Below are 12,158 nucleotides of genomic sequence, written 5' to 3' on the forward strand. Positions count from 1 at the left end.
ATGGATGTTGTCTCTCCTAATGCTTAGAAGTGTTTTATTTTCCACACACTCACACAAATTAAAAAACATGTAACCCTTAAAGACACATAAGAAAGCTTAAAACCAGGTCTGTTAGGTTACTTATCTTTCCCTCTCATTTTCTCTCTCTTTCTATCACAATGATGGCTCGCTGCAGTGTATTTATCATTTGCGGTGACCTAAATTTTGCAAAATGACTTTGAACTTTTCAAACAAAGGCCCTCAGCTCAGCAGAGCCTGGCTGATAGTGATCCTCTCCTGCATCCTGCACGCCGCTTTGTCTGTCATGTTTTCTTTTTATTTACTTAATTCTATAAACACCATTTACTTTCAATCAGGATTATTGAGAGCAGAAAATAACCTAATTCACAGTAGCTGAAGAGCTAATATGTCTGCTGTTTTGTCTATTGTGTTGAAGAAACCCTTCCAGCTTTGCAATACAGGTATACAGTGTATGTGCTTCAGTATTTGCACTGTGCCTCAGAAGCTTTGATTCAGAGACATAATAACAAAAAGTGAATGCAAAAATACCAAATGTTCTCCTAAATCATGCAGATTTCCTAATCACATAGTGATTTAACATAATCCAGGTAAATTGGGATTTAGTGTTTACCACCGACTAGCAATGGTTGCACGGTGCCTTGGGAACTCATATTATGTGTAACTAACATGCTATTACAAAATAGTGCTGTGAAATATATGAGTCCAAAATACTATTGATGACAGGTAAGGTGATAATTAGGTTGTGAATCAAGAAGAGTAAAAGTTAAATGACACCTCCATTAGTCTGACCGTGTTCATATGGTATCAGATCCCAGTAAACCATCACTGTATCTCTTTCATCTGTGCAGCTAGGTAGCTGTGCCAGTAGCAGATTGAAACCCAGTCCAGATCCATCTCTCCCAGAGTCACTCTGTATGGAAATACGGACCTCTGAACCTATGCGCCTCACAGCGCAAACATGCATGTCCACATTCCCTGCACACATACATACTGAAAAGCTTACACACACATGCATGTGAACACCCACCCACCCTTGGCTTTACTAATGACCAGAGATGACATTTTATCTGCTGGAAAATGCTTTTTCGCCCATAATGAACTGAAAAGCACCCGTGTCTTGGGACTGTCAATCCTCTTTACTTAAAACACCAGAAAAAAGCCTCCTGCTACAACATGAATGTGTGTATTTGTATGCCTTGAAAAGAATATGCGTACGTGTGTGTATATGTTCCATCAAACATTTATGTGTGCATATACAGTACCAGTCAAAAGTTTGGACACACCTACTCATTCAAGGGTTTTTCTTTATTTTTACTATTTTCTACATTGTAGAATAATAGTCAAGACATCAACACTATGAAATACCACATATGGAATCATATAGTAACCAAAAAATACAAAATATATTTTGTATTTGAAATTCTTCAAAGTAGCCACCCTTTGTCTTGACGACAGCTTTGCACACTCTTGGCATTTTCTCAACCAGCTTAACCTGGAATGCTTTCCAACAGTCTTGAAGGAGCTCCCACATATGCTGAGTACTTTTTGGCTTCTTTTCCTTCACTCTGCAGTCCAACTCATCTCAAACCATCCCAATTGTGTTGAGGTTGGGTGATTGTGGAGGCCAGGTCATCTGATGCAGCACTATATCACTCTACTTCTTTGTCAAATAGCTCTTACACAGCCTGAAGGTGTGTTGGGTCATTGTCCTGTTGAAAAACAAATGGACTATCTTCTGTATACCACCCATACCTTGTCACAACACAACTGATTGGCTCAAATGCATTAAGAAGGAAAGAAATTCCTCAAATTAACTTTTAACAAGGCACACCTGTTAATTGAGAATGCGAAGCTTGTGCAAAGCTGTCATCAAGGCAAAGGTAGCTACTTTGAAGAATAAAATATATTTTGATTCGTTTAACACTTTTTTAGTTACTACATGATTGCATATGTGTTATTTCATAGTTTTAATGTCTTCTCTATTATTCTACAAGGTAGAAAATATTAAAATAAAGAAAAACCCTTGAATGAGTAGGTGTGTCCAAACTTTTGACTGGTACTGTGGGTATGAGAGCGTGTGTGTGTGATGAGCTTCCCCCACCCTCCCCTGTTACCCTGGCAGAGCGGCCACACATTTCCCCGCCATATGTGCAGCAGCTCTGCTCTCTGTGGTCAGTACCTGCAGGGGGTCAGTAAAGAGCTCAGGGTGAGCATCTATCAACCAAACAACGTCCACATATTCAGAGCCTCTAATCTGAGGGGAACAAACAGGAGAGCAGAGCATGAAAGCAGGCCGTTTATCAGCAGCCTTTCCTACATGCTGCCTCCTAGGGGGAGCTGGCAATGTGAGGGGACACGGGCTGGGGGGCTGCTGGGAGGCGGCTGGGGGACTGGCCAGCTTCAAAGTCCAGAAGGAGTTAAAGGGCTTAGGGCCCGGTCAGCAGGAGCAGGGGGACTTCACAGCCTTACCTGATGGGGTGTTTGGTTAGAGTCGTCGCCGCACGGAAGCCTCTCTGACTGCGTCCCGCTTTTCAAGTGTCTGTTTGAAGCCGTCAGGCAGAAAGGTCACGCCCTCTCAGTCACAGCAGGTTGGTTGGTGGTGCGCTGGTGGACGGATGGCCACAGGCTATTGCTGACGTTCAGACTTTGTACTCTTTCTTAGTATATTCAAAAATAATAAAGCTATAACGTAAAGCTATAGTATCCGGTGCCTGGGCACCTTGATAACTTTGGTGATGTACTCCTAAAAAATTCCAGGTATTTCCAGGGTTTTCCAAAGCTATTAGGTTGGGAATACAAGATTCCCGTGTCACAAGAGATACAGACTGCCTATCAGGAGGACAGTGATACAGACTGCCAATCAGGATGACAGTGATACAGACTGCCAATCAGGATGACAGTGATACAGACTGACTATCAGGATGACAGTGATACAGACTGCCTATCAGGAGGACAGTGATACAGACTGCCTATCAGGAGGACAGTGATACAGACTGCCTATCAGGATGACAGTGATACAGACTGCCTATCAGGATGACAGTGATACAGACTGCCTATCAGGATGACAGTGATACAGACTGCCTATCAGGATGACAGTGATACAGACTGCCTATCAGGAGGACAGTGATACAGACTGCCTATCAGGATGACAGTGATACAGACTGCCTATCAGGATGACAGTGATACAGACTGCCTATCAGGAGGACAGTGATACAGACTGCCTATCAGGATGACAGTGATACAGACTGCCTATCAGGATGACAGTGATACAGACTGCCTATCAGGAGGACAGTGATACAGACTGCCTATCAGGATGACAGTGATACAGACTGCCTATCAGGAGGACAGTGATACAGACTGCCTATCAGGATGACAGTGATACAGACTGCCTATCAGGATGACAGTGATACAGACTGCCTATCAGGATGACAGTGATACAGACTGCCTATCAGGATGACAGTGATACAGACTGCCTATCAGGATGACAGTGATACAGACTGCCTATCAGGATGACAGTGATACAGACTGCCTATCAGGATGACAGTGATACAGACTGCCTATCAGGGTGACAGTGATACAGACTGCCTATCAGGGTGACAGTGATACAGACTGCCTATCAGGGTGACAGTGATACAGACTGCCTATCAGGATGACAGTGATACAGACTGCCTATCAGGATGACAGTGATACAGACTGCCTATCAGGATGACAGTGATACAGACTGCCTATCAGGATGACAGTGATACAGACTGCCTATCAGGATGACAGTGATACAGACTGCCTATCAGGATGACAGTGATACAGACTGCCTATCAGGGTGACAGTGATACAGACTGCCTATCAGGATGACAGTGATACAGACTGCCTATCAGGGTGACAGTGATACAGACTGCCTATCAGGGTGACAGTGATACAGACTGCCTATCAGGATGACAGTGATACAGACTGCCTATCAGGATGACAGTGATACAGACTGCCTATCAGGATGACAGTGATACAGACTGCCTATCAGGAGGACAGTGATACAGACTGCCTATCAGGATGACAGTGATACAGACTGCCTATCAGGAGGACAGTGATACAGACTGCCTATCAGGATGACAGTGATACAGACTGCCTATCAGGATGACAGTGATACAGACTGCCTATCAGGAGGACAGTGATACAGACTGCCTATCAGGATGACAGTGATACAGACTGCCTATCAGGATGACAGTGATACAGACTGCCTATCAGGAGGACAGTGATACAGACTGCCTATCAGGATGACAGTGATACAGACTGCCTATCAGGATGACAGTGATACAGACTGCCTATCAGGATGACAGTGCCACCTGGCAAAAGAAGAAGAAAAATAAGAAAAATGAACATATGAACCAAAACAGTTGAGGCCAAAGATATAATACAGTAATGTATTGTAGTGTATGTACAGTGCATTCGGAAAGTATTCAGACCCCTTGACTTTTCCCACATTTTGTTACGTTTCAAAAACGTGTTTTTGTTTTGTCATTATGGGGTATTGTGAGTAGATTGGTGAGGGGAAAAAATCTATTTTATCTATTTTAGAATAAGGCTGTAACATATGAAATTGTGGAAAAAGTCACGGGGTCTGAATACTTTCTGAATACACTGTAAGTGAAGCACTTTGTGTGTTCCCAACCCTGACTCATAGAAAGAAAAAAAAACGTTCATAAAAGGAAAAACAGGACAATATGGCTTCTATCAAGCCTCAGAAGTCTTATATAAGCTGTTTTAGAGCAAACTAAATTAATATGTAATTATTTGTATTACTGCAGGACAGAATCGTATGATTTCCAGATTGTATTAAGTACTAAACGTATTGCTCGGTGTAATTTCTCCTCTCGTACCACTGTAGGCTTTTAAATTCAGAAATGAAAAAGATTTCCGGAGAAACTTAATTTCCCTGTAACCAGAACAAGACATATTCCTGTAATAACGCTCATAATTGCGTGTTCTGCAGAGGATCTCTCATACACAACAACAAAGTCACTTAGACAACACATATTTATTCAACTGTCAATTCCTTAGAAAGAAATATGTACACAAGATATTTGAATTCCACATGGGCCTGGTTTGTGCGAGGCTGAGTAAATGCGCTTGTCATATGTTAGGGTTGTGACAGCTCCAGAGTGACTGAGCTTTAGTTAGGGAATAAAGGACGGAGAGGAGAGGCAGACAGTCTGTGATATCTGAATGGTCCCTTTGGAACCCCCTCTATTTGGCAACATTTTTACGATTATTTTTACCTCTGTGGTTAGACCTGAGTTGAAGCCCATGTTCAATTGTTCCCAAGAGCTCTTATTATGTTGCTGATGAGGAGCTCCGGGAGCAGCGTTTAAAACTGCAACAAAAACAACCAGGCCTCAGCTCATTGGCCACGGCAATGAGAGGGCGGGGTAACTCCTGAGAGGCTCCTCCCATCAGCGAGAGAGAAAGAAAGAAGGAGAAAGAGAGAGAAAGTAAGAGAGAAGGAGCAGAGACAGAAAGAGCAGAAAGGGGGTGGATGGAGAGGCTCAGGGGCTGTGTACTTTCAGGATCACCTAACATCTGGTGCACTCATAGCTCACAATACTGAGTTAATGAAGTTGGGCACAGCTTTACAATGTATGGTGCTACAGCATTTCATTACATTCATACCAGAAGGAGCCTTTTCTTAGGCATAACCCATTTTTCTTTTGCACCCTAAACAACTATGAAATGAGCATTACTTTTATCTTTGACCTTCACTTTTTTTTCTTTGAAAAAAAGCACATTACATTTTAGTCCATTTTCTAAACCCTCCCTATCTATTTGTCATACAGGTTTGAAGTACTCTCAGAGAAAATGCTCTTATTACCTTATCATTTATTGAATCAATTGGACCATTCGTTTTCAAAGTTTTATTATTTTCATATTTATGAGACCAATAACAGCAACACTCAGACATAAATAATAGTGAGCTTTGCTCAAGTTGAGTGGCTAAGATGTGAAAGGGAAAGGGTTTTCTATGTAGGATACATGTATAGAGAAAGGGTAAGTGCACGCATGTGTGAGCATGACTCATTGCAAACACACACACCGTGGCCATGTGTATTTGTCTTACCCTCCCTCCCTCCCTCCCTCCCTCCCTCCCTCCCTCCCTCCCTCCCTCCCTCCCTCCCTCCCTCCCTCCCTCCCTCCCTCCCTCCCTCCCTCCCTCCCTCCCTCCCTCTACTCTACCTCTCTCTCCCTCTCTCTCCCTCTCCCTTTCCCTCTCTCTACCTCTCCCTCTCTCTACTCTCTCTCACTCTCCCTCTCTCTCTCTCTGGCCATGGCTCCACTGTGAGGCAGGCAGGGTGACCTGTGGGAGTGTTTGAGGGATCAATACGTCCCACCGTGGAGCACAGCAGGGCCGTGGGCCATCCCTGACCTGGCTATTGATCAGGCCTGGCTCAGCTGCCAATAGCAATGTGCTGGATGTGACACCAGGCTAAGACAAGACACGGGCTGGGGAAGGGGGAATGTGTATCGCCGGTGGCAGCCCCACAGCACTCTGCAGATAAAAGTCAATTCCACTTAACCAAATCACTGATAACTAAATAGTTAGTGGACAGAGGAATGTGGAGGGTCTCAGATGGTGGCAGCTGAGCTGGGCTGACTGGCTGGGCTGACTGGCTGGGCTGACTGACTGGGGGGATTCCCCAGCCCCTGACCTGACCTGCTCAGTGGAGACACGGGCCGTGGGAGGGAGCAACACTATGACGTCTACAGCCCCTGGGTGGCCCAGTGACTGGGAACACCAGCCAGGTAATTATAGCTAGCAGCATACTCTGCCCAAAACACACAGGATCTATTACAGATAGTGGGGGATATTGGTGTGACTAACTTGTTGAGCACTTCATTAGAAACAAAGTGGATGCCCGAGTGTTGAAGAAAACGATCAATTAAATAATTTGACTTCAGTCAAGAACTTATCTTCAAAAGAGTGAAGTAAAATAAAGATAAAGAGCTCACATTTTGTTGGAGATTCGGTCATGACTGTCTGGAGATGATTTGTTATTTACATCTTTATAAAAAGTATATTCATCTGGGTATCAAATAAATCAGCAGATTTTGTAATGTTGAAGTTAAAAACACTCCACATGAACAATGTTTGCCTGTGTCTGAATGTGTCTGTATGTGTCTGAATGTGTCTGTATGTGTCTGTATGTTTCTGTATGTTTCTGTATGTGTCTGTATGTGTCTGTATGTGTCTGTATGTGTCTGTATGTGTCTGTATGTGTCTGAATGTGTCTGTATGTGTCTGTATGTGTCTGTATGTGTCTGAATGTGTCTGTATGTTTCTGTATGTGTCTGTATGTGTCTGTATGTGTCTGTATGTGTCTGTATGTGTCTGTATGTGCCCATGAACTTGACTAGTCCCTTTCGATCCATCTTGCTCCCAGTCATTACCAGTCCATATGAGAGTAGTTTACATGTCACTTTACAGGTCCCCTGTCTGCTCAATGCAATTTTCTGGAATCCATTTTATTGCCTTGCTCTGCTCTGCATTCAGCACCTATCTATAGCTCCATATCTCTCCCTGTAATTACTGAGTGACAGAAAGGCAATAGTGACTACTTCATTATGGGACAGGCCCACTGACCGGACCCTGAACCCCCTGCCCCCGAGCTCCTAGGCCACTCTGACCAGACTGACCTTATCTGCCCAGGGTCACCAGAGGTCAATCAGCCGGAATTTATCAGATAGGAATTGACTGGTTGTACCGGAGTGGTGGTACAGAAGGGTCAGCTGACCCTGGCAGACTGCTTACAGCAGGTATTGATTGCTGTTCGTCTTCTTCAGTTAAGGCGGGACTAATCCACCAATACTCCGGGGTAAAGGCTTCAGTGGAAAGTTAAGTATGGGAAGTAATGGACTCAAGGTGGAGAGGTTGGACACTAGAGTCACCATGAAAGGGTTAGGAGATGGAGGGCTGAGGACGGCCACTTTTTCTGCTGATGGGGAGTGTGAGAGAAAAGGGTTTTGAACAGAGAAAAGCGATGGGCTTTCAGACAGATAATATTCATTCTCAAGCTGGAGGACTTAAATAAGTGTAACAATCATGTCAATTAAATATGTATAGATTCATGATATCAATGAATAGACCATTTATTACTATGGAGAACCTCATGACTTGAACATCCAGATATCTATGCTACTTCAGTCCCTCAGTGGGACTCCATCTCCTCTTGTTTAACTCTACCAAACAGATAGAGACAGCGACCTCACTGGGGAGCACAGATGCTCCTGTGTGTAAAAACTAGACATGTTTTCACGTTTCCACTTCTGTTTGCGTTGATGTCCCTCACTCCCCAGCCAGTCAAGTTAAAGGGACATGGCACTGATCAATATTTGAAGAAATCAGTATTAGTCACTCACTGGGTCCCATAGGGTTAATTCATTTGCAAAATCAAGTAGCTGTCACTCTGTGGTTACCCATGACATATGGTGGGGAACATGCATGTGTGTGTGTGCACGCGCATGTGTTTGTGTGTGTGTGTGTGTTGTAGTTAGTGTAGCGGGCTGTGTTTGTGCACTACCCTGTACTGTATGTACATACTAAAGCCTCAGTGACACTCGTCAGATCTCGTCTGGAGGCTGGTGGCTGGTGCTTGGCATCTCTCGCATTAAATGACAATAAAGGCAGCCGAGCCGCAGCGCTGGAGAGACGTGCAGCCATATGAAACTATGCTTTATTACACTTTGTTCCTTTTAATAAAAAAAACTACGGCATAAAGATAACCCGGTTTAAAAACTCCCTGATAAACAGCGACGATTGCGTCTTTAAATAATAAATGATCCCCAGCTTCATACAGACGAGAATATAACAGAAAATAATTGAAGACAACAATGTCCTCTAAGAGCCCCAATGTAGCAGTGCTGACTCAGAATCCCTCCAAACTTCAAACGCTCCGTCAGAAAGTATGGATAATCCCCTAAAAATTGTTTTTGAAAGGCATGCGTCTGTTTACAATTTCCTTGTAATTAAGGCTACAGGATAGGGTCTACCTTTCTTAAAGTTGTTGTGCGTTTGTTAGACTTCCACAGAAAACTGAACTGGCAAATTAGGGGGAGAATACAAAACTAAACAAACAATAACACTCTAATAGTCAAGGAATAAATATTTCACCATCTGTCTACATATGACACACTTTCACATGAGAACAAAGGATTTCTAAATAACAAATTACCCAATCTTATTGAATAACCTTTGTGACCTGCATTAATAAACAAAGCTTGGTTGAGACGCCCGCCTCTGATTTTGCGCTGCTCGTAATGTGTCCTCAGTTTGTTAAGACTTCGCTCAGAAACGTGGACACTCTCTCTTCTCTTCTCTTCTCTTCTCTTCTCTTCTTACGTCAACTGTAACTTTTTTTGTTGCCAGTTATGGAACAAATCAAAACAGATCAAGAAGAGAACAAACAAAAGCCCAAACTAAGCCAAATGAAGAAAGAATGACAATTAGAGAGAGACTCAATGACTGCAGGAGCTCAGCTCTCCTGTCCATAGCCATATCTACTGGGATCGCTAGACTTCTCTAATACTTCAAAGCAATATTAGAGTAGGGAACAAAAAGTTCCTAACAACAGTTAGAAAGTGACTATGAGCAGAGCTCAATGAAGAGTCAATGCCTGTTGTTTACAGCCATAACCACCCTGCACGCTCATGATCATGACGCGAATACCAGTACTGTTATGTAGGAGAAGAAGGAGGGTGTTGATTATGATAATGATTATGATACTGTCCTACTGGGCGTGAATGGAGCACAGAGGTAGGAGGCCCGTCTGGTGGTGTGTAGAATATGGATAAGGCAGTGCTGTATGATTAATCACTGGTCATAATAAACCATAGTTAAGCTGATACCCTGATATGATTGGAGCCGATTAGAAAAGAGAAATCATTCCGGAGTCTAATCATCTCTGCTGATTGGAAGCTAGCGGAGAAGATAATAGGGGTTCTTCTTCAGAATGAACTGCTAGATTACTCCTTGAAGTTCATGGAACAGGGGGCCACACCCCTGTAGGCCTGAGATTTGAGGTTTAAGATAAACTGACCTTTCATATTGCCATGTATAAAAGATGAAGTTTACTGGCCCATGATCACATTAGACCTTATCAATGGACAGAGTCTGAGGCTGCTTTGAACACCACAATGGACTTTCAGGGCAACACACAAGAGGCCCTTACCCCCTACTGCAGGATTAGTGTGTGTGTGTGTGTGTTTGTGTGTGTTGTTGGGTTGCTTAATAGTGTGTATGCATTTGTGTGTGTGTGGAGGGGTAGGGGATATTCCAGAATGGGCAGTTTGTGAAAGCAGTTTGACAAATGTTATGTCCATTGAAGGCCACTATGGATGAACTAAGCCATGAGCCACCCAGTAGGGCCTGTGTGGGGTAGGCCCTGTGTGGGGTAGGCCCTGCGCATCAGGCTGGTACCTCATACCAATTGTAGGCAACAGTATCCACCTCCTCCATCACTCCACTACAGCCCTGGCCCACTACACTAAACAGATGATTGTGGTTATATTACACTCTCCCTATCAAACTATCACTACATATCAAACCCTTTATCTGTCACAGAACAACACTGTCCCTGCCAGGCCCTGTAGGCCCACCCTGACACATCACAGTGTATAGAAAAGTCCCCATGACTGAGAGGCCTGCTGTCTGCCAGCTCTACACCTCCACACTGGTCTGTGAAAGGTTAGCTCTGGGGCCAGTGGGCAGGGCAGGTCTGGGGTCAGTTGGCAGGGCAGCTCTGGGATCAGGGCCCATATTCACAAAGTGTCTCAGAGGAGGATTGCTGTTGTAGATCATTATACTGTATGAAGAAGGGATAAATGATATCCTACTCTGAGATATTTTAGAAAATAGGCCCAGGTCTCTGACTGATTCTAATGTAAGACAGGGAGCCACAGTCAGACATGGACATCAACCGTTCCTCTGATGATCGAATGAGTCCAAACTCTCTCCTGTCAGTGGTCCTGTCCTGCAGCTCCACAGCCATACATGCGTCAGATTACCGCCCAACATCTCCAGGACCCATTGATGTGGGGAGGCAGTGAGTGTTTACCCCTTCCCTGTAAGTTACAGCTGAGCACTGGTGGGACTTTTATAACCTCCATTATTTTCTATTGTAAATATTTAAATCCAGATCTTTAAACCCTCAGCATAGTGAGGAGAATAGCCAAAAACAACATATCTTCAGCCATACCCCCACACTCAACCCCTTGATAAAGAAATCATTATGAAAATGAATACAGGAATCATATAGAATGATGAGAGGAGTCTGTACAACCCTGTTGAAAACAATGCACTCATAGAAAACAGCACTGAAATGTACATTTGGTCAGGGGTTCTTGTGCTTTTTTTTGTTTTCTTTATTTGTTTGAGTGTTTTGACACATTCTGCATTTCCTTCCTTTTGGCTGGAATTAATATTTGGAGGCTTGAATATTAATCCTGAATCAGGGCCAGATTAGTTTGCTATTGTCCCCTCTGAACTGAGCTCCAAATAAAGAAGCTGACACGGAGAGGAAATCTATACGTCTCTGCCCTGCAAACAAAGCCCCTGCACCCAGAGATAACACACACACAGCCCTCCAACACAGACCCCCTACTCCATCAGTCCACACGCACCCCCCCCCCACACACACACACACAGCCCTCCAACACAGACCCCCTACTCCATCAGTCCAACCCCCCCCCCCACACACACACACACACACACACAGCCCCCATCAGTCCACACTCACCCCCCCCACACACACACACGGCCCTCCAACACAGACCCCCTACTCCATCAGTCCACACGCACCCCCCCACCCACACACACAGGATGCACCCTCTCTCTCTCCTCTACCCCCCCTTCCCCTCACCACTTTCTTCCTCCCTGTCTCTCTTTCTCAAAAAAAACTTTGCCATGGTAGATTTGCAAGGCAAGTGTGCCCTTAAACCGTGCCTCTTCCCCAGCTTAGACCATGCATTTTCCAGAGTTTATCAAATAATACAATGGGGTTATGCTTGAACCATTATTCTCCAGGCAAGAACAGTAATTTAAATGCAGTAGTACTACTAAGGAAGGGAGCTGCTGGCCCGTCTCGCCGTGGAACAGAGAG

The 12,158-nt window shown here is 44.2% G+C and overlaps 1 protein-coding gene across 1 annotated transcript in view; it reads right to left on the reverse strand.

Annotated features, from left to right (window-relative positions):
- zfhx3b (zinc finger homeobox 3b) overlaps positions 1 to 12,158 on the reverse strand; it is a 261,030-nt gene that overhangs the window by 185,201 nt on the left and 63,671 nt on the right. The window lies entirely within an intron of this gene.

Source organism: Salmo salar, chromosome ssa11 (assembly GCF_905237065.1).
Source record: "Salmo salar chromosome ssa11, Ssal_v3.1, whole genome shotgun sequence".
Lineage (NCBI taxonomy): Eukaryota > Metazoa > Chordata > Actinopteri > Salmoniformes > Salmonidae > Salmo > Salmo salar.